At 45.1% G+C, this 22,379-nt stretch overlaps 1 long non-coding RNA gene across 1 annotated transcript; it reads left to right on the top strand.

Moving 5' to 3' along the window:
• The first annotated feature begins 51 nt into the window (after positions 1–51).
• LOC144265542 (uncharacterized) lies at positions 52–11,448 on the top strand. Its single transcript, XR_013346315.1, has 3 exons — positions 52–253; positions 5,005–5,120; positions 10,703–11,448. It is a non-coding gene; the product is annotated as an uncharacterized LOC144265542 (long non-coding RNA).
• The last annotated feature ends 10,931 nt before the right edge of the window (positions 11,449–22,379 follow it).

The raw sequence follows: 22,379 nt of genomic DNA, 5'->3' as shown, positions 1-22,379 counted from the left end.
CCGCGGCCTCTCCGGCGGGCGGGGCGGGCGCTGGGCAGGACCAGAGCCCCGCGCGCCGAGCCGCTCCGCCCCCGCTTCAACCTGGAGCCGGTGGCCGCCGCCGCCCCTTCCCCGCCTGCGCCCCCTCACAGCCACCGGCTCCTTCGTCCTTAAAGGCGCCGCAGCCCCCGCCAGAGCCCTGCCTTTGCAAACCCACAGGCGCATCGCCAGCCCAGCCAGGAGCCGCAGCCTCCCAGGCGCTTGGGGTGACAGGGTAGGAAATGGGGGAGCGGGACGGGGGGGGTTTCGGAGGGGCGGCGATGGGCTGCCGTGGTGTCGTTCGTGCAGATGGGTAACAGAGATGTCCCTCCTGTGAGGTGCATGCCGCAGACATGGAAGTGCAGTGAGGTCACCGCGTTCATTGCTTTCTTCGTGCAGCCCCCTCGGCTTGGACCAGCTTCCCCGCGCCACGTTCCCCCTGCAGCTCTTAAAAAAACCCACTCTTCCACGCTACTCTAGAAGCCACCCGGCTGTAGTGACATTGTGCCCCTCTGAGCCAGCTCTCCTCCTGTTCCTTGGGGTGAAATTATTGACCCACCCTTTCCCTGGCTGGGCCAGTCCATCTCAAAAAATTGTGGAGATTTATGAGAATTTTTAAAACATTTCTGATACAAAAACTGTGGTTGAAATGTCCAACACTGGAAACATTTCAAACAGCTCTATATAAACTGTTTTTTAAAACCCAGCAAAAATGATTTTGAAAAGATTGAAATGTTGACCAGCCCTGGTCAGAATGGAGTACCACCATGGCAAGATCAGAAAGCATGGAGCCTGCTCACAGACTCCTTTGTCCCGTGCAAGCCACCCAGCCAGCTCTGCAAGGGCACAGGGGAGTTTATGATGCTGGCCAAGGGTGTATAGAGGTCAGAGCCAGTGGGATCACAATTCAGACAAGGTATTCTTAGTATTATTTGTAGTTCAGTAGCACACAGAGATCCCAACCAAATTTAGGGCCCCATTGTGCTAAGAAACATACAAAATCATAATGTAAAAGACAGTTTCTGCCTGAACAGTTTGCAAATTAAATACATAAGACTAGTTGGGAGGAGAAGCGGAGAAACAGAAAGGTGAAGTGACTTGCCCAAGATCATATATCACACCCAGGAACAGAACTCTTGCCCTCTTGGGCACAGATAGCTCAGGGGTTTGAGCACTGGCCTGCTAAACCCAGGGTTGTTAGTTCAATCCTTGAGGGGGCCATTAAGAGATCTGGGGCAAACATTGGGGACTGGTCCTGCTTTGAGCAGGGGGTTGGACTAGATGGCCTCCTGAGGTCCCTTCCAACTCTGGTATTCTATGATTCTATGTAGATCATGTGTGTGGGGCACAGTGTTCGAAAAAAGCTGTCTTGGTGCTCTGAACTCTGAGTTGGAGTATTTGGGGAAGGGTTTAATTTCCCCCATTGGCTCAAAGTGACATTTGTTTTCATGTTGGATTTGTAATTCTCCAGTTTTACAGTTTGTTTTTCTGTCCTAATTCCTGCACAGCTTGATAGGACTTAGTGACACATCCTGGTGTTTGCTTCTCCCTTCCACCAATTACACTAACTTGAGTAGTTGCCATTGTTTCCTCCCTCATTCACTCTCTGACCATGCCTACGCTAGTTAATTAACTGTTTCTAATTGAACTGGTGGAACAGAACCAACTGAAGTCCAAGTAAATGAGTGTGCCCACATTAGACACGGTGATTTGTGTTCTGTGCCATTACAGTTTTGGTCCATGTTCTAACTGGTACTGTTCTAAATTGCTTTAGTTGCAATGCCTTCTGGGTGTCTATCCCACAATTTCAAGCACATCTTCCAGAAGCAAGGGATTCTGAGAGATTTCAAAGGCCACCAGTGCAATATTGGATAGTAGTGGGAGGGCTACTTGAACCATTGTCCATCTACTGTCATTAAACATTACAGACCGGAACCAGGCTTATTCAAACACTATTTGGCTGTTTAGAGCACTTGTTGCAGAGTGTTTTACATGCCTGCTAAGTGGACCAAACAGTTTTTAGAATTGCTGTAGTGTAGACAAGTACTTTAGGCAGGGTGTGTGATGAGAATAACTGCTCCAATCTATGTGGAACAGATGGGAATCTAAATAAAGGTACTGGACAGGACACAAATTGGAGGCAGGTGCCCAACTTTCATTGCCCTTTTTGCCTTTGAAAATCTCCCCTGAGATTGCTGTATGACTGGTAAACAACATTTTGGAAGGGATCAACCCCCATTTCTCTATAACAGCATATGAGCATTTTAGGGGGAGAGCCCCCATAATAACACTTTTGAAAGAGTAACACTCCGCAATAGCATTTTTGGGGAGAGTGGCCCGCAATAGCTTTCCCACCCATCCATTTCACAGGATGCTTTTTTTTTTTTTAAAGCAGGCAGGAAAGAGGGAAGTGTACAAGAGTTTACTATAAATTTTCTCTTCTTCCATCATCCCATGACAGAGGGGGGAATCAAGGCTCAACTGTTCTTTCCTCCAACCTCAAAATCCTTAACCTTTATGGCAGGGGTGTCAAACTCATTGGAAGAAGAGGGCTGAATTCTACATTTAATTATGATTCATGGCCCAGGGTATAAATTCAGGACTATATACTCTCAATAAGACATTGATGTCAATTGGCAGTTTGCACAGATATCAAGGAAAGGATATGGTCTTTATGCAGTAACTAAATGTTTTGTTGTTATTTGTTCAGTACCTCATTGTCTCATTCATCTTCAGTATGCACCCTTTTTGTTTTCAATATGTTTCTGTTTAAGCCTACTGCTGTTTATTTCTCCTTCTTCTCCATCTTCCTTTCTCAATTTCTTCCCCCTCCCCTGTCTTTGGGAATCTCCTCTGTTCTCTGAATTCCCTTCTTCCCGGCAGCAATTCCAGGTTTCCAGCCATGTGGGCTGCGCTCCCATCCTCTTCCTAATCTACCCACTAAAATGATGAGTGATTAAAATATTAAATATTGATGTTGGCACTGAAGTGTCACCCAAAGCAATGGTTCTCAACCTTTTTTTACCCAGGGACCCCTAAACTTAAATTGACAAACTTGCAGAATCCCAACTCCCCATCATTATTTTGTTGCTCATAATTTGTTTCTTTCACATTATTTTAATAGTTATCATGAATATTACTGTAGATAAATTATTTGAATAGATCAACAAAACACAGCAAATTAAAATATTGACAGCTTATTAATGCCAGAGAGGTTTTCAAACTGTGGGGCATGTCCATCTAGGGGGGCTTGGGGAGGGAACGCCACCTCCACTCCCTGACTCACTTCAGTGAGCCACCCAGCAGAAATCTGGGGGGGAGGCCACAACCAAATATTGCAGCGTCACTCCAGAAGAGAGATCTCCTCCTACCATCAGAAGGGGTTGCCTCACAGCCATTGACTCCACAGGCAGCAGCTAGCCAAGGAGATACACCACTGCTCTGCTTTGCTGCATCAACACTTCAGAGAGCAGGGCCAAATGGAAGGCACAAATCTGGTGTGTGGGGGGGGGGAGGATGTGACCTCCTGTGCCCCCTCCCACATGTCACCCTGGTTGCTGGCACATTCATGGACCCCCTAGATTATACTGGCAGACCCCTACCTGCATGCAGACCACAGGTTAAGAACCACTGTAAAGTCTATATTCCAATCAGCTTTAGATGATTACCAGTGCAGACAGAAAATCGAAGCTGAGATTCTGGAGAATCTGAACACGTCATGGTGACCACATAAATAAATTATGTTCTAGCCACATGTTTGACACCCCTGCTCTCTGTCTCCTCCAGAATCAGCTCCTTGTGTTTCTGAGAAAGCCTGCAGGTAGCAGCAGCCGCGGATTCGAGGCTCTGCAGCCTCTGCTTCATGTGCATGCTCTCAGGCTGCTATTTACCCTCCCACACCCGAGCCTCTTAGATGTTTATCTGCCACAACTGTCCATTTCCAAGCAAGTGAAAAGTGAGAAATAGAGACAGAAGGGCTGTGCATGGGACAGGGATACATTATTTAATACATTATTTTAAAAGAGCAAACATAAGTTGCCAGGGTCCTTAAGTCTATGGGAGATTTGCCTGAGAAAGGACTGCAGGATTTGGCCCTACTGTACTTACGTATAGCGTAGTATCCACTTGTACCTTTAAATTTGTCAGGGCAAGGACGTGTCATTTGTCTGACCCAGTCAATTTGCTGTATGGGGATGGGAAAGATGGTGTAGGACACAGGACACAAGGGTTCAATTCCTGGCTCAGCTACAGACTCCCTGTAGTACTGTAGGCAAGTGACTTAACCTGCCCCATACTTCAGTTCCCCATTTATACAATGTGGATATTATGTCCCTATCTCACAGGAGTGTTATGAGGCTAAAATCTCGTAATGAATGAGGTGATAAGAGTTAGATGTAATAGAATATTGTATATAAATAATAATACAGTAATAACTGCCCCCGGAAATATGACTGGCTGACACATTTGAATAGATATTATTATTCTCAAAGTTTTATAAAATCTGTTATTATTAGAAATGTTTTTCAAATGTAAGGATTTTGTGTTTTGCTTTTTTTTCAGTTTGGTTTTAGACATTCCCCTGCAGTGCTTGCAATTCAAACACTGCACCATTGTGCTGGGGAATCAGAGGCTGCAAAGGGAGCTTCCTAGAAACTAACTAGAAGCAAAAGTATCAGAGGGGTAGCCGTGTTATTCTGTATCCACAAAATCAACGAGGAGTCCGGTGGCACCTTAAAGACTAACAGATTTATTTGGGCATAAGCTTTTGTGGGTAAAAAAACCACTTCTTCAGATGCATTTAGTGAAAATTACAGATGCAAGCATAAATATATTGACACATGAAGAGAAGAAGCTTATGCCGAAATAAATCTGGTAGTCTTTAAGGTGCCACCAGACTTCTTGTTTTTTAGAAGCAAAAGTGAAAGTGACTAGCTTAATTTCATTGCTCAGACTCAGTTAAGTGCAAACTATGTATTTGTACTCTAGAGCGCAGGTATGAGAAGTAACACCTGCAGGGGGGCATCCAGATCTGACCTACCGCACAGCTACCTCCTGCCTGAAACCTTCCTGAGACTATGGCTGTCATAAAAATAAAGGAAAAGGTAACCACCTTTCTCTATACAGTGCTATAAAATCTCTCCTGGCCAGAGGCAAAACCCTTTCACCTGTAAGGGGTTAAGAAGCTAAGATAACCTCGCTGGCACCTGACCAAAATGACCAATGAGGAGACAAGATACTTTCAAATCGGGAGAGGGGGGGACACAAAGGGTTCGGCTGTCTGTGTGACGCTTTTGCCAGGAACAGATCAGGAATGCAGTCTCAGAAACTCTGTTAAGTTAGTAAGTAATCTAGCTAGAAATGTGTTAGATTTCCTTTTGTTTAATGGCTGATAAAATACGCTGTGCTGAATGGAATGTATATTCCTGTTTTTGTGTCTTTTTGTAACTTAAGGTTTTGCCTAGACGGATTCTCTATGTTTTGAATCTGATTACCCTGTAAGGTGTTTACCATCCTGATTTTACAGAGGTGATTCTTTTATCTTTTCTTTAATTAAAATTCTTCTTTTAAGAACCTGATTGATTTTTCATTGCTTTTAAGATCCAAGGGTTTGGGTCTGTGTTCACCTGTACAAATTGGTGAGGATTTTTATCAAGCCTTCCCCAGGAAAGGGGGTGTAGGGCTTGGGGGGATATTTTGGGGGAAGACGTCTCCAAGAGGACTCTTTCCCCGTTCTTTGTTTAACACGCTTCGTGGTGGCAGCATAGGGTTCAAGGACAAAGCAAAGTTTGTACCTTGGGGAATTTTTTAACCTAAGCTGGTAAGAATAAGCTTAGGGGATCTTTCATGCAGGTCCCCATATCTGTACCCTAGAGTTCAGAGTGGGCAAGGAACCTTGACAATGGCAATCTCATATGTTTGTGCTGTCTGTGAGGCTTTGCAGCAACTGGTGCCCTCCACCCCACCCCCATGACGGCAGAAGTTGGCCACCTTCCCAAAAAGAGAGGGCAGTTTGGAAATGTAATGTCTACCGTGATCTACTGGCTGTATGTCAGACAGGGACATGGACAGAGAATAGCCCCATCTGACACCAGGGGCTGCTGGTGGTGTATGTGTGTAAAGGACAGGTTTCCTGGAAGAATCACGCCCTACACAGCCATGTAGATGGCATAGGCCTAATGCTGCTACTGCCAGAATCTCACTCCCTAGAAAAAAGAGCAAATTAAGGAGCCATTTATTCTGTGAGCTGGAAATCCATCAGTTATGAAATACTAAATTCTCAGATTTCTGAAGTACTTCCTGTAATTCCAGAGCAGCAGCTGGCAGCTCCCAATCCCAGGACTGCAGTTCTGCACACTAAGTACCACCCTTTTTTAATCTCTTACAAAACACTGGTCCCCAGTGTCATTTCCAAGTAATAGTAGCTGTTTGTTGTTTTACATTTTTACCTCTCAATCGGGGGAGGGGGAGGAAGAAGTATGACTCAACAAACATTTAAACATTTGTCTTTTTTTTCTGAAGCAATGTGTCTGTGAATTTGAAATAGCCTTCCATGAACAGGCAGGATCTCACTCATCAGAGTCCAGCAGTGGGGATGTGGCTAAAGTAATTAAGTGTCCATAATATTGTGTAATTTGGGCCTGGACTTCAAGGCTCGAGTCAGCCAGTACTTGGCAGTACCATGTACTGGTACCTCTTTCAAGTTGCTATATTGTTTTACAGATTTTTTTTCTTGGTAAGCCAATTTGGTTGTGAAGAAAATCTCAGAAAAGTAAGCTGAATGTAAGGCCATGTCTACACTAGCAAGCTTACAGCAGCACAGCTGTACCAATGCAGCTGTGCCGCTGTAAGATCACTCATGAAGCCACTCTATGCCAATGGGAGGGAGCTCTCCCGTTGACATAATTAAACTACCTCCAACGAGTGGTGGTAGCTAAGTTGGCAGGAGAACGTCTCCCGCCGACACAGTGCTGTGCACACTGGTGCTTCTGTTGGTGTAACTTATGTTGCCCAGAGCGGTGTTTTTTTCACACCCCTCAGAGACATAAGTTATACCTACAGAAGTGCTAGTGTAGACATAGGCTAAGTGATGTAGAGATGAGTCTGCAGAGGGCCTGAAACAATAGCTTTGAGAGATGTGAACTACCGCATTCATCTCAGTGAGGCATTAACTCAGATGTCCAAGTGATGGTAATTTAAGCTTCGTCCATAGTTTTATTCCTCATGTCAGTAAGGAGAGAAGAGGATCACAGATCGGCACCACATGCTGTGAGGGACAACAAGTAAGTGGTGTTTGGACGATACCACCACTTATCGTTTCCCCCAAATCAAGAAGGATCCAAGCTCAGTGGAACGTAGCAGAGCCTGTGGTCATAGTCAAGCCCCACTGAGCCCAGATCAAGAAGCCCAGTGGAGCTCAGAGAGCTGCATGATCGTATTTTAAATATCTGCATAATCTACTGTAGCAATGCCTCATTTTGAAAATTCACATGGGCAGAGCTTGGAAGTGTATCATCTTTTTTTCCATCAAGTTTGGTTCTTCCTGGATTCTATTTATTGGTACAATGGGACTCCTATAGGAAGCAATCATTACATAGGAAACACAAATTCCTAAAATTATTATTGAAAAATACATTGAAAGAGCATTATGGGGGCATGGATGGTGTGTAATAATGATTATGCAGGGATAAAAACACAATAAAAAAAATTCTTACCAGTTCATCATCCCTATACTATAAGGTCCTCTTTTACTAACATGAGAGAAAGAGAGAGAGAGAGACAGAAAGACACGTAAGAGAGAAAAACATAACCCTATGAAGGCTCCATGCTGCATACTGGGCTATTAATGTTCAGGCTAGTTCACAAAGAAGCCTTATTGGAAGATATTTGGCAATCAATATCCAAAAAGGCTAAAGAAACTGTAACAAACAAAACAAACTCAACAACAAAGAGTACTTCTACACTGCAAGCGAAGATGTGATTGAAGCCCTGGTAGGCCTACCTGGGATAGATTTAATCTAAGTAGCATGAGTAATAATAGCAGTGAATACACAGCAGCATGGACTTTAGTATGAGCTAACAGCCAGAGTACAAGCCTGCCAGGGACCCTGGGTATTCTGGTAGCTCACCTGTACTAAAGCCCATGCTGCTGCATCTTCACTGATATTATTATCCATGCTAGCTAAATTAAATCTAGCTCACATATGCCTACCCGTGCAACAATCATACCTTCACTTGCAGTGTTGACAAAGATGGAAACTCACCCCAGTGCAGAAGGTTCTCCTGTGTATGTCTAAACTGCATAGTAAACCTGGGCTCAGACTGAGGGTTAAGCCCAAGCCCCCTACTATTCACACACAAATCTTTCTGACTTGGGCCAGAAAACCCTCAGGTCCTGAGCCCCAAGACTTGCTGTGACGTGAGTGCAAACACAGGCAATTTGCAGTAGGGACACAGCTCAAGCCTGGGTTGCCAGACACGTTTCTGGAGAATCTCCTAACACTATCCCACAGTTCCTTTGACCTGTGTTTTCCAGCCCTTCTATCTCAAAACTTCCTGTTTGATTCCCAGGAACTGAAAGTGACCTCCCGGTTCAGATACAGCTGCTTCACATTTAACCCTTCCTTTCCATGATGACTGCTTAACTGGAAACACAGTTAACCCTGTCTCACATTAGCTATGGCCAGCACTATAAAGAAGCCATACACCAAGTGCTCTGCTAGCTGGTCAGAGGTACACAGCCAGATTCTGGTTAATTTCTGGTGCGTGGAAAGCAAGACATTCAACTTCAGTTAGAGTGCAAGAAATGAACACGTATACAAAGATACCTCAGAGAGGCTCGCGGCTTTGGGGATTCACCAGACCCCTGTTCAATTCAGTGAGCAAGGCAAGTACTCAAGACTTACTACTGCAAAGTCAGGGATGATAACCACCGCTCAAGGAACTCCCCATCTACCTGCCTCTTTTACAAGGAATTCAACCATGTACTGGGAACTTAACTGAGCACTGAGCCCTCAGTGGTGCATGACAATCTCTTGAGCAGGGCTGACAGTCCAGAAACTGTTGATTGTGAGGAGAGGGGCACAATTTAAAGGTTTGGAGGGGGGGAACGTGACCATCCCACATGTTTCCTCTGGATCTAGGACAGAGGTTTTCAAACTGTAAGGCGTACCCCCTGAGGGGGGCATGGAGGAACATTCGACGGGGAGGGGCAAGCGACGACACCGGAAGGCTAGGGCCGGTGATGCCAGACAGGTTGGGCCAGTCCATTTTGTCTTGAGCTGGCTAAAGAGAGAGCCTCTCCACCCCCAAAGATACCTGAAAGAAACTGGAACAAAGGAGAGTAACTACAGGGGGTATGAGTGATTGCTGGACTCAGCCTAGAGGGAGACTAGTCTGTAAAAGAAAGCTTACTGGAACTGGTGAGGTTTTTATCTGTATTCAGTTTTATTACCGTACTAGATATAGACTTGCGTGTTTTATTTTATTTTGCTTGGTAAGTCACTTTGTTCTGTCTGTCACTACTTGGAACAACTTGAATCCTACTTTCTGTATTTAATAAAATCACTTTTTATTTATTAATTAACTCAGAGTATGTATTAATACCTGGGGTGGGGGTGGGGGGCAAACAGCTGTGCATATCTCTCTGTCAGTGTTATAGAGGGCAAACAATTTATGAGTTTACCCTGTATAAGCTTTATACAGGGTAAAGCGGATTTATTTAGGGTTTGGACCCCATTGGGCATCTGAGTGTCAACTAAGTTGCTTTCAGTTAAGCCTACAGCTGTTCGGGGATGTGGTTCAGACCTGGGTCTGGGTTTGCAGCAGGCTAGCGGGTCTGGCTCAAACCAGGCAGGGCACTGAAGTCCTAAGCTGACAGGGTAGGAAAGCAGGAGCAGAAGTAGTCTTGGCACATCAGGTGGCAGTCCCAAGGGGTTTTCTGTGATCCAACCCGTCACAATGGCTGTCTGTATTATGAGTCCAAATGATAACAGAGTGTGGTTGTCTGTGTTATGGATTCAAATGGCTAGCAGTTGGGTCTCTGCATGAATGCAGGGTGCTTGCAAGGAGGCTGAATTACATCTCCATGCTAATCAGCATCTTGTTGATTTTGCCATGATTTTTCTCCCATTCCTGGCTGGGGATGCATGCAAATTTCCAACAGGGTAGGAACTCCAGATAGTCGGTTCCATTGTGGGTCACGGCGTATTTATGAGGACCGCCTTCCTAGCTCGCAAGCCACTTCCATCTCTAGATGTTCGGGGCAATCACTAGATGCCTAAAAACCTCCTTGGAATAGGCAGATGGTTGTCCTCTGCTGGCCTGGAACAGAAGTTCATGCTTCCACCACAGGGACCTCCAGAATAACAATGTCCTCCAGGGCTTGCTTTGACCAAAAGGATTGTAAAGCCATAGCTCATATGAGCCAGTTCCTCAGATTACCCCCACCCCCTGGGAAAAATGGAGGGGATTTATAAATAATTTGTAACTGATTTTGCTATGTGTATTTTACCATGATCTGTGATAGCTTTCAGTGTGGGTAGTGTTTTGTGTGTGAATAAAATAAAACCCAGTGATAAAAAGTATAATCTTTTGATCTTGAATTGAGGCAGTCCCTGGCAGGGAATAGAAATGTAATTTATTCTCATGATCAGACACTAATGTGCTCTTCCATTTTACTTGCCAGACCCTTCCACCTCTACAGGGCACACAAAAGGATCTAGGAGCCTAGGAGAATGAACTTTCTAGGAGGAAGAGAGTCAGAGACGAGCTGATGGGAGACATTTTGGACAGAGCCAATCAGCAGACGGAGTACCAGAGATATAAGGGTGCAGGATAGCTAGAAAAAAAGACAGGCTGCACAGCACAAGGAGAGATTGGCAGCACAGTTCTTGGAGCACAACTACAAGTTGAGGGAGGAAGACACAGCACAGTAGAAGGAGCTGTTCAAGAGGTTGCCTGCACTCACGGTTGCCAGACTGCAGGCTCCAATGCCAGCTTTACCTCTTGCTCCAGTCCCACACCTGAGTCCCCTTCACACTATCAGCCTATATAGCCTTTGGACAATTCTGGGGTTGGCTCGTCCATGTCACAAGCAATTAACACTAGTACAAAGAACAGTCAAAGGTACCCTGTGCATTCCTCCACTCCAGCTCAGCTGCCCTCATATGCAAGATGCACCAAAAGGACCAAGGACAACAGAGGGACAGGGGACACCAGCAATAGTGAAATTACTAAGCAGGAAATGGACATAATTTGGGTGTTTTGCACTCTTACACAGTGCATATTTACACGCACTGGTTACTGTTTTTTGCACTGCTTTTGTGTATTGTGTTCTGAGTTTTGATGGCAGGTGGTCTGCCTTTCAAGTTTTTACATTGCTAGTTCTTATTTAAATGCATGTTTAAAATAAAGTGCTTGATTTGCACACAAGTTTCATTAGCAAATTTAATTACATTTATTAAAGTGGAATGTCACCCCAGTGATCTATAAGCTGTGGGTAGCGCATGTCCAGTTTCTATAAAATGCATAAAAAATTCCATCCACCATAGTAAGCCATAAACTGTGTGATGAGGTTCATGAACAGTGTTTACAAAATGCATACTACGAATTCATAAAAACAATCTTCTAGAGCTGCCCTACATGCAGAAACATCAAGATGAGTGTGGCACAATTAAAAATACTATTTCATTCCCCTTCATCCATGGGACCATTCAAACATGTTATATGGGTGCACAGAGAATCCCTGCTTTTTGTTGCCCGTGGGGATCCTGCACCAGTAATGACAGGTGCACCTTCTGGCTCGGTGTACCAAGCCAGCAATCCAGCAGTGTTGTGAGTCCATTCCTGGTGAAATGGCTCACCTTTGTCCTCACAGACATTGTGTAGAGCACAGCAGGCTACAGTAATGTGGACAGCATAGGTGACACTGGCATCCAAATAGTTTTGAAAGCAGCCCCACCAGAATTTCAATCTGCCAAGCACACATTCCACCACCATCCTACAGCTACTGAGCATGTAGTTAAACTTTCTTTGGCCCGACCCTCTGAAATCAGGGTATGGTTGCATAAGCTATAGTAAAAGGATGTCCTCTAGAATAACAGTGGGTGGAGTGACTCCATTTATAACAATGTCATTCAGCGGGAATAATATCCCAGCTTGTCCATGAAGGTATAGTCCCAATCTCTGGAAAACCTTTGTATCATTCACCCTGCCAGTGCATCCCACATTGGTGTCTATTGGTGTCCATGAACCTGCCTCTGTGATCAACCAGGGCCTGCATTACAATGGAGTAGTACCCTTTGTGGTTTATGAACTCACGTGCAACTTGCAGAGGGCAAACTATTGGCACACGAGTCCCATCGATGGCCCGAGCAAAGTTTAGAAAGCCTATTCTCTCCAAGACAGCAATTATTTCAGGAACATTGTTTATGCCCGCCATCTTTGGATACATCACCTCACAAATCTCTCCCACGACAAACCCCACAGTTGACTTGCCAACACCAAACTGGTTAGCTATGGGGTAGCAGTCTGGGGTAGCCAGCTTCCAGATGGTCATAGCTACTGGCTTCTGGAACAGCATGGCCTCCCACATGCATGTTGTCCTGACTCTAGAGGATCAGAGCAGGCTGATCACAGCTCCAGGAACATCTGCTTTTTCATGCGAAAGTTCTAGAGCCACTGCTGGTCATCTCAGGTTTGCTTGACAATGTGAGCCCGCCAGTCTGTGCTCACGGCCCAGCTCCAGAAGCACTGTAAGGGGAATCTGCGGTTCTGGCAACAGGCATGAGCAAGATCAGTTGGGTTGCCACTGCCATGTCTGTACTCCTTCTCAAGGAGGTGCCTTTGGTTCGACATTGGTGAGGCCTCATTTCATAGATTCATAGATATTTAGGTCAGAAGGGACCATTATGATCATCTAGTCTGACCTCCTGCACAACGCAGGCCACAGAATTTCACCCACCACTCCTACAAAAAAAACCTCACACCTATATCTGTGCTATTGAAGTCCTCAAATTGTAGTTTAAAGACCTCAAGGAGCAGAGAATCCTCCAGCAAGTGACCCGTGCCCCATGCTACAGAGGAAGGCGAAAAACCTCCAGGGCCTCTTCCAATCTGCCCTGGAGGAAAATTCCTTCCCGACCCCAAATATGGCGATCAGCTAAACCCTGAGCATATGGGCAAGATTCATCAGCCAGATACTACAGAAAATTCTTTCCCAGGTAACTTGGATCTTACCCCATCTAAAACCCATCACAGGCCATTGGGCCTATTTACCATGAATATTTAATTACCAAAACCATGTTATCCCCTCATACCATCTCCTCCATAAACTTATCGAGTTTAATCTTAAAGCAAGATAGATCTTTTGCCCCCACTACTTCCCTCGGAAGGCTATTCAAAAACTTCACTCCTCTGATGGTTAGAAACCTTCGTCTAATTTCTAATCTAAATTTCCTAGTGGCCAGTTTATATCCATTTGTTCTTGTGTCCACATTGGTACTGAGTTTAAATAATTCCTCTCCCTCTCTGGTATTTATCCCTCTGATATATTTATAGAGAGCAATCATATCTCCCCTCAGCCTTCTTTTAGTTAGGCTAAACAAGCCAAGCTCCCTGAGTCTCCTTTCATAAGACAAGTTTTCCATTCCTCGGATCATCCTAGTAGCCCTTCTCTGTACCTGTTCCAGTTTGAATTCATCCTTCTTAAACATGGGAGACCAGAACTGCACACAGTACTCCAGGTGAGGTCTCACCAGTGCCTTATATAACGGTACTAAAACCTCCTTATCCCTACTGGAAATACCTCTCCTGATGCATCCCAAGACGACATTAGCTTTTTTCACAGCCATATCACATTGGCAGCTCATAGTCATCCTATGATCAACCAATACTCCAAGGTCCTTTTCCTCCTCCGTTACTTCTAGTTGATGCGTCCCTAGCTTATAACTAAAATTCTTGTTATTAATCCCTAAATGCATGACCTTACACTTACATTTGGAGTACTGTGTCCAGTTTTGGGCCCCACATTACAAGAAGGATGTGGAAAAATTGGAAAGAGTCCAGCAGAAGGCAACAAAAATGATTAGGGGACTTGAACACATGACTTATGAGGAGAGGCTGAGGGAACTGGGATTTTTTAGTCTACAGAAGAGAAGAATGAGTGGGGATTTGATAGCTTCTTTCAACTACTTGAAAGGGGGTTCCAAAGAGGATGGCTCTAGACTGTTCTCAGTGGTAGCAGATGACAGAACAAGGAGAAATGGTCTCAAGTTGCAGTGGGGGAGGTTTAGGTTGGATATTAGGAAAAACTTTTTCACTAGGAGGGTGGTGAAACACTGGAATGTGTTACCTAGGGAGGTGGTGGAATCTCCTTCCTTTGGGGTTTTTAAGGTCAGGCTTGACAAAGCCCTGGCTCGGATGATTAATTATTGGGGGATTGGTCCTACTTTGAGCAGGGGGTTGGACTAGATGACTTCCTGAGGTCCCTTCCAACCCTGATATTCTATGATTCTATGACTGAATATATACCACCACTGAAATGTCCACTAGCGTCTCTCAGATGCTGTGCCTGAATCCTGAAATAAGAGTGAAAGTATGAGCAGGAGAAATTCTTCCACCATTGCTGGAACCATGTTGATGAATCCAGTTGCAGGGAGCATGCACACCCAAAAGTGACTTGGCTGGATGCACTGGTGGGCTAAAAACAATTCTCGTCAAGTCCTGTGGGATGGACAGATAAGGTCTCCCACAACAGACCATGAACCAAGCCCTAGAGTGGGCATAGCTACCAAGGGCACTAAGAGCCCTGGTATATATCCCAGAAACAACAGGGTCTGACTCGGATCTGTGTGGTGCAGTGTGGATGCATTGGCACAGGTATGAGACTCAAATAGCAAGGAGGTGTGGATGCCCAAGCACGAGCTTGGAAAGCATGGGTCTGCAGGCCTGGGTTCCACAGACCGGCATTTACTATGCACTGTAGACATACCCCTTGAGGCCTTATGTACCATGTAAGCCTCTCTGAAGACATGAAGAGTGTCTTATCAAGAGAACTGATGCAATTGTACTATGCAGTAGAGGCAAGAAATGGGAGAGGGAGAGGGGGAGAGGAAGAGGTGTATCCCCTATGCACTGTATGGAGCCCAGCTCCACATGGGGAGAGGGGATGTTTAAGAGGGGAAAGGCCAAAGGATTTGCCACCGCACAGATCATCCAATCCTTCCTCTGCTGGAAGGGAGGCTGTTAGAGATGCAAAAGCTACTCCAATTGATGGCTAGGGGAACCTCTTCAGAGTGCTTGACTGGTGCTGTGACGCATGAAAGAAGATTCCTTTCCTCTTTCCATCTCTGGAGATCCCTAGCACCCTTCAGGGTGGGTGCACTGGCGGGGGACAGGGGGAGGGAATTTGACTGTCACAGTTCAGGGCAACTGCACCTCTGTTCCCCCTCTGTGGTCCCATGACGGCATCCACTCTAGGTTTCCAGTTCCTCAGTTATCACCTCTCTTGGGTTGAGATCCAAGTCCCTCTCCCTCCTGCCTGGGATTTTCCAGGCTACACAGTTCCATGCCAACACTGTGATAGCCCAGCAAGCCAGATTGTCTAAATGGTCTGTGCTTTGCTTTCTCTTCAAAGGCAATGAGCAGAGTTATTGCCAGTACCTATAAGTTACCACACAGCCCTTTATAAACAAGCACATTTATTCTTAAGGTGAAAGCATTACAGAGGGTATGTCTATACTACCCGTCGGATCGGTGGGCAGCAATCGATCCAGCGGGGGTTGATTTATCGCGTCTAGAGTAGACGGGATAAATTGACCCCCCGAGTGCTCTCCCATAGACTCCTGTACTCCACCACCACGAGAGGCACAGGCAGAATCAACAGGGGAGCAGCAGCAGTCGACTCACCACACTGAAGACACCGTAGTGAGTAGGTCTAAGTACGTCGACTTCGGCTACGTTATTCACATAGCTGAAGTTGCGTAACTTAGATTGATCCCCCCCGCAGTGTAGACCAGGCCAGGGAAAACATATAAAAACAATGAAACTTCCTATGCACATGTTAAAAACTTACCAGAGGTCACTCATCAGTCTTATCGAGCATCAGGAGGCCAAAGTTCTTCCACCCCTTCCCAGGAAGGACTGCCCTTCAACCTTGGATAGGAGGTCCTGTCTGTTTGCAGATGAGAAAGAAGGCTCTGTTCATTTAACACAGGCTATTTATCCAAAAACCCTTTCTTTGTCTGTTGGTCTCTGGAGAATCCAGCTTGAACTACTATAAATGAAACTCTGCAGGTGGTGGTATCTCTCTGGAGGTGTTACAACCTGAGTGAATTTGCCTAATCACTCCCTGTTTTTAGTTCCTGGAGGAACTGTGGTCACTCTCCACCATGGAATTACATACAGTCCCTGGCCCACAATGATGCATAAATGTAATAGAGTAAGAGCCCCCAAAGACATTGCAGGAAATTCCCATGTTTGTAACAAATACATTAAACATTAAGGCTAATAAAAATCCATAAATATATGTAAAAACATAGTAGGCTCTCAACAGTCTACTTTTTGTGTAATTAACTTGGTTATGGAGTCTCATGTATGAGATGGAAGAACATGTCTGGTAGTGTAAAAATCATGAGATACATGTTTATCCTTCCATGTTACCCTCAGTGCAGATAGACACAGCATTCCAGTATCATTTGAATAAAATCAGCCTTTACAGATATGCTTTTTCACTGGTGGGCCTGTGTTGCCCAGGCAATAACTAAGAAAGTTGGAATACTTTTATCCTGAAAATACCTCACTTATTTGTCCTTTGTTCCTTGTCCAAAACTGAAGCAACATTCACCCCCAACAAACAGTTGTGCCGCATCTTTGAGAATTGTTTGAGAGTAAACAACCTCAGACGAATGCACAGGACATATCTTTTGCACGCATAGTGCAGGGTGAGAGGTTCGCACACATTAGGAACACTTACAGGCATCGCTTAAAACAGTGGTTCCCGAACTTTAACAACCTGTGAACCTCTTTCACTAAAATGTGAAATCTCGTGAACCCCCTCCTAAAAATGAATATTTCCAGGGATTTAAATTTAAATCTCCTCAATGGGATGCTAACAACCAACAAACTAGAAAATGAGAAGAGTGTCTCACCTCTCACTGAAGCAAAACAGCACTCCAGAGAAAATGACTTAGTATCGAATTACTGAGGCACCTTAACGCTACTGCATTGACTACAACCTGGTTCCGGCTGGTTTGGCGTGCAAACACCTTTCCTTCCACCACCAGGGCCATCCCTAGGGGGTGCCCTGAGAGGGACAAATTAGCCTGGACCACCCCCCACATACAGCGTGGCCCCTGCTCACTCTGCCCCTCACGCCACCCAACTTCCCCTGTCTGTCAAGGACAGGGGTCCGAGCTGCCATCTGCGTGCCTGGGCTCCCAGCTGCCTCCCTGCCTGCGATGGGGCTCAGGCTGCTGGCCTCACGCTAGGGTCTGGGCTGCCAGCTCCACACTCCATGGGGCTCAGGATGCTGGCCCCGCTGACTGCGGGGGCTCAGGCTGCCGGCCCCAACTGCCTGGCCCTCCACTGCATGGAGCTTGGGCTTCCAGCACCTCCACTAACCGGGGCTCAGCTGCACGTTCCGCAGGGCTCGGGCTGCCGGCCCCGCGCTGACCAGGGCTAGGCTGCCTGCTCAGCGCTTCATGGGGCTCGGGCTGTCTGCTCCGCAACTGGGTCACACCTGCAGCCTCCCATGCTTGAGGTCCTCTGGCCACCATTAAAGAAATTTTTCTGAGTAACCCCCTGTAACATTGTGTGAACCCCCAGTGGTTCGCAAACCCCAGTTTGAGAACCACTGACAAAACAATTAGGATGGGAAGGACCTCACCTCTGTCATCATCACATGACTATACCAGAGGAAGCTGTTGAGAGTTCTTCCCAAATATTTTGAATGATAACTCAATGCCTGTTCCTGTTATCCCTCCATTTTTTCAAAATTATTTTATGTCCCTGGGGGAGGCCACATGACTAGTGTAGTTTATGTTAAATTAGAGATGGTCCTGGTTTGCACAATTCAGATCTGTATCTGGATTCATATTTTTATTCAACCAAAGGCCAGGAACATTCACATATGGGGTTTTGGTTAATTCATTACAGGCATAGATCCCCTCATCAATGAAATCTGATCTGGATTTAGATTTGAAACACTACAGATTTCAGAGGGTTCAAACCAAGGGGTTTGGTTTGGGCCCATTTCTATTTGTAATTTGGGTTACAGGGCTTTTAACTGCTCATGGCATCTATCCATCAGCTTAGAGGAATATAATGTTTCCTCTTTAAATTCATTCTCCTCTTCCATGTGCTTCAGATCCTTCCATATGAAGTCGGGGTTTTCTTCACCTTTCCACCCTAATGCCAACGAACAGCTAAAAAGGTAACTGTCTGCCTAAACCACTTTGCATGCATAACTACAAATATAGTTAGACTTCATAAAGCTGCCTAGACCATATGAGATGACTGGATGGCTAACATATGACATTGAATTTCAAGGAAGCTTTCAGACACATATCCCTAGACCCCAAACTGTCCTATTTTCAATCCAAGTAGGTGCTCCTTGAAAATCTTTGAAACTTAGTTGAATTTTGGACATTTCTGGCCTACATTTTCAAAAATGTCCATTAATTATGGATGCCGAACTTGAGACAACGATATGTTTAAATTCAGGGCATCCAAGTCACTTTATGAAAATATGGGCCTTTCTGTTTTTATGCCCTTAATTGCTATTAGTGCCCACTGAAATGTTTCTGAAAATATAGCCCAGTGAGCAGCAGCTAGGATGTATAATGCAAATATACACTCTATCATCTGGAATCGTGTTTCCCTTCATTAGCATGGTCATGAGGGCTGGTTCAAGCAAATCTAGGGTCCCCTGCACATTGACTGTGGCCCACATTTCCAGAGCCTAATGTTCTGAACATGCCTTCCTGCCTCCACGTGCTTCAAACATTGAATTGTGCAAACCGGGGTGTTGGAGACGGAAATATGTTCACTCCTATGAGGGACCAGGGGAAAGAGAATAAGTAGTGTTTCTAGAAATGAGGAGTATGTTTATGGAAGAAGTTATAGAAAGGTAGATGGAGGTTTCTTGTTACACTGGAAGAGGGAAACCCATGGTATGGCCAAGCCAACTGTGGTTCTGTGCGGATTCCAATTATTATCACCATAGGCACTCTGCGCATAAAGGGATTTCATGCCACATGGTGCTGGAGCATGAGAAGTAAACATTCCACTAACATTGGTAGCCTGGCCCCCAATGACCTGTGGGCCTCCTGTAGCCACTGGTTTGGTAGCATTGTCTGAACCACACCTAGTTGCCATCACCCAATGCAAGGTTGCATTCTTAGTCTTAACTAGTAATGCAGTGAACAATCATTAGAGCACTGATCAGTATGAGTTATGTCTGCAATACTGTCAGCTTGCACAAAAAATATCTGAGCCTCTGGTTTATTTTTTATTCTTCTCTCAACCAGTTTATAGCCATTACTTTCTGGTTGATGTTATCAAAGATCCATTTCTCTTGCCCTTTATACTGCCCCCTGATATGTTAAGCAATTTGAACCTCCTAGTGATTTGTAAGCATTCTGGCATTCTTTGACAATATAAATAAGGGTATAAGAAAGTTTCCATACCTGACAGGTATATCATAGACTCAAAGGCTTTAAGGTCAAAAGGGATCATCATGATCATCTAGTCTGACCTCCTGCACATTGCAGGCCACAGAACCTCACCCACCCACTCCTGTAAAAGACACCCTAGCCTCTGGCTGGATTACTGAAGTCCTCAAATCATGGTTTAAAGACTTCAAGTTACAGAGAATCCACCATTTACACTAGTTTAAACCTGCAAGTGACCCCATGCTGCAGAAGAAAACAACCGCTCCCCCAGTGCCTCTGCCAATCTGACCCAGGGGTAGATTCCTTTCCAACCCCAAATATGGTGATCAGTTAGACCCTGAGCATGTGGGCAAGCCCCACCAGCCCGACAGCTGGGAAATAATTCTCAGTAGTAACTCAGAGCTCTCCCCATCTAGTGTCCCATCACTGGCCATTGGGGATATTTGCCGCTAGCGGTTGCAGATCGGCTACATGGCATTGTAGGCAGTCTCATCATATCATCCCCTCCATAAACTTGTCAAGCTCAGTCTTGAAGCCAGTTAGGTTTTTTGCCCCCACTGCTCCCCTTGGAAGGCTGTTCCACAACTTCATCCCTCTGATGGTTAGAAACCTTCGCCTAATTTCAAGCCTAAACTTGTTGATGGCTAGATTATATCCATTTGTTCTTGTGAAACATATCAATCAAACAACATGCACGCTTGGCTTTGATCAGCAAGATCAAGTCTAAAGGTGGGTACCTCTTCCCAAGGAAGAATTTATTTAAGTATTTGAACTGACACATTAGCGACAAAAGCCCAATTAATTATAACCTGGAAATAAACTCTTATGGAGACTTCTCCTTTCACACTCCCTGTCCTAGATCAGATGCTGGTGGGCATGTTGGGCTTCTCCTCTCCCATTCCAACCACTCTCAGCTCCTTCCTCCACCCCTTCCCACTCTTCTTCTCTTTTGAAGAGCACTGCATCCAACTCTTCTCTCCTCTCCCATTCAATGCTGCTGTTATCAACCATCCACCCAACTCCTCCCCATCAGCCTTTCTATCTGATTTTGACTCCTGGCTCTTTCACTTCCTCTCCTCATAATCTCCCACATTTATCTTTGGTGTCTACAGCTTCTATGACCCCATCCCATCCCACCTCCTCACTTCCCTAATGCTGACCCTCATTTTTTATATTACCCTCGTCCTCAAACTCTCTCTCCTCTGGTTCTTCCCTTTCACAATACAAACTTGCCTTAGTCTCTCCCAACTTAAAAACCACCCTTGACCCCCACTTACCTTCTTCAATTACTATCCCAGCTCCCTTCTTCCCTCCATTTCTAAGAACATTGACACATTGTCTACAATTGCTATCAGAAATTTCTCTCCTCCCATTGCATCCTAGACCCTGCTCCAGTCCAGCTTCTGGCTCTTGCACTCCACTGAAATGTTTCTCACAAAAGCCTCTAATGACTGCTAATCGCTTTCTAGCTAAAGCTCAGAATCAGTACTCCAGTCTCATCCTCCTTGACCTGTCAGGCACTTTCAGCACTGTCGATCATGCTCTTCTTTGTCAAACTTTGTCCCCCTTTGGCTTCTGTGCCTCTGTCCTCTCCCGGTTGTTGCCGTACCTCTCTAATTACTCCTTCAGTGCGTCTTTCAGAGGATCCTCTTCATCCTCCTTTCCCTCCAGCTTTCTGAGGGGTTTCCAAAAGGCTCTGTCCTTGGTTCCCTTCTCTTATCCCTCTATGTCTTCTTTCTGGGTAATTTCAGCTGCAAACGCAAATTCAGTTACCATATCTCAATGCTGACAATTCACAGATCTACCCCTCTACTCCAGATTCGCCTCCTTCTGTCCAAAATAAAATCTTGGCTCGTTTTTCTGGTCTCTTCTTGTGGCTGGCCAGCCAGTTTAAAATCACCATGGCCAAAATGTAACTTTTAATCTCTTTTCCCCAAGCCCTCCCAGCTATCTCCTTTCTCAACCATTGTGAACAACATCACCATCCTGACTGTCCCTCAGGCCTGAAACCTGGGCATCATCTTTGACTCAGACCTCTCTCTTGGTCCTCATCTCTAGGATTTATGTACAGCTTGCTCATTCTGCCTGCATAGCATCTCTAAAACAGGGCTTTTCCAGTCCATCCACACAGCTAAAACTCTCATACAGACACTCATCATTTCACATCTCAATTATTGCAACACCCTCTTCACTGACCTTGACAAATGCACTCTTGCTCTACTTATATCTATTCAAAATGGTGCTGCAAAGTTAATTTTCCCAGCTCATCACTTTGACCATACTACTCCCTCTTTCCTTTTTGTCAGTAGATATTTGATCTGTCCTACTCTGCTTTTGCTCATATAAAAAATTAAAGCATTTCCACCTCAATGAAGTTTTCATATGGATGTCATTCAGTTTTATTTTGGCACCTGCTCCCAAATACTCACATCTCTCAAATAGGTTATGCATCAGTGGCTCTTGGGAGCATCCCCCTAGGTCAGAAAATTGGTCTTTTAGTTTTGCTACAGTATCAGATTTGTAATACATGTATGGTCCAAAATGATATCCCAAAATAAACCAGTTATGCCCCATAAATATCATTGTTGACAAATGGGATGAGTTTTCAAAACAGATCAATCATGATATTTAACTTTGACAAATCATAATTCCATATTCTTTAATGCGGAGCTGCAAAGCCATATCTCAAAA

Source organism: Eretmochelys imbricata, chromosome 1 (assembly GCF_965152235.1).
Source record: "Eretmochelys imbricata isolate rEreImb1 chromosome 1, rEreImb1.hap1, whole genome shotgun sequence".
Classification (NCBI taxonomy): domain Eukaryota; kingdom Metazoa; phylum Chordata; order Testudines; family Cheloniidae; genus Eretmochelys; species Eretmochelys imbricata.
The sequence above is the reverse complement of the archived record's forward strand: the minus strand, read 5'-3'. Positions and strand labels throughout refer to the sequence as shown.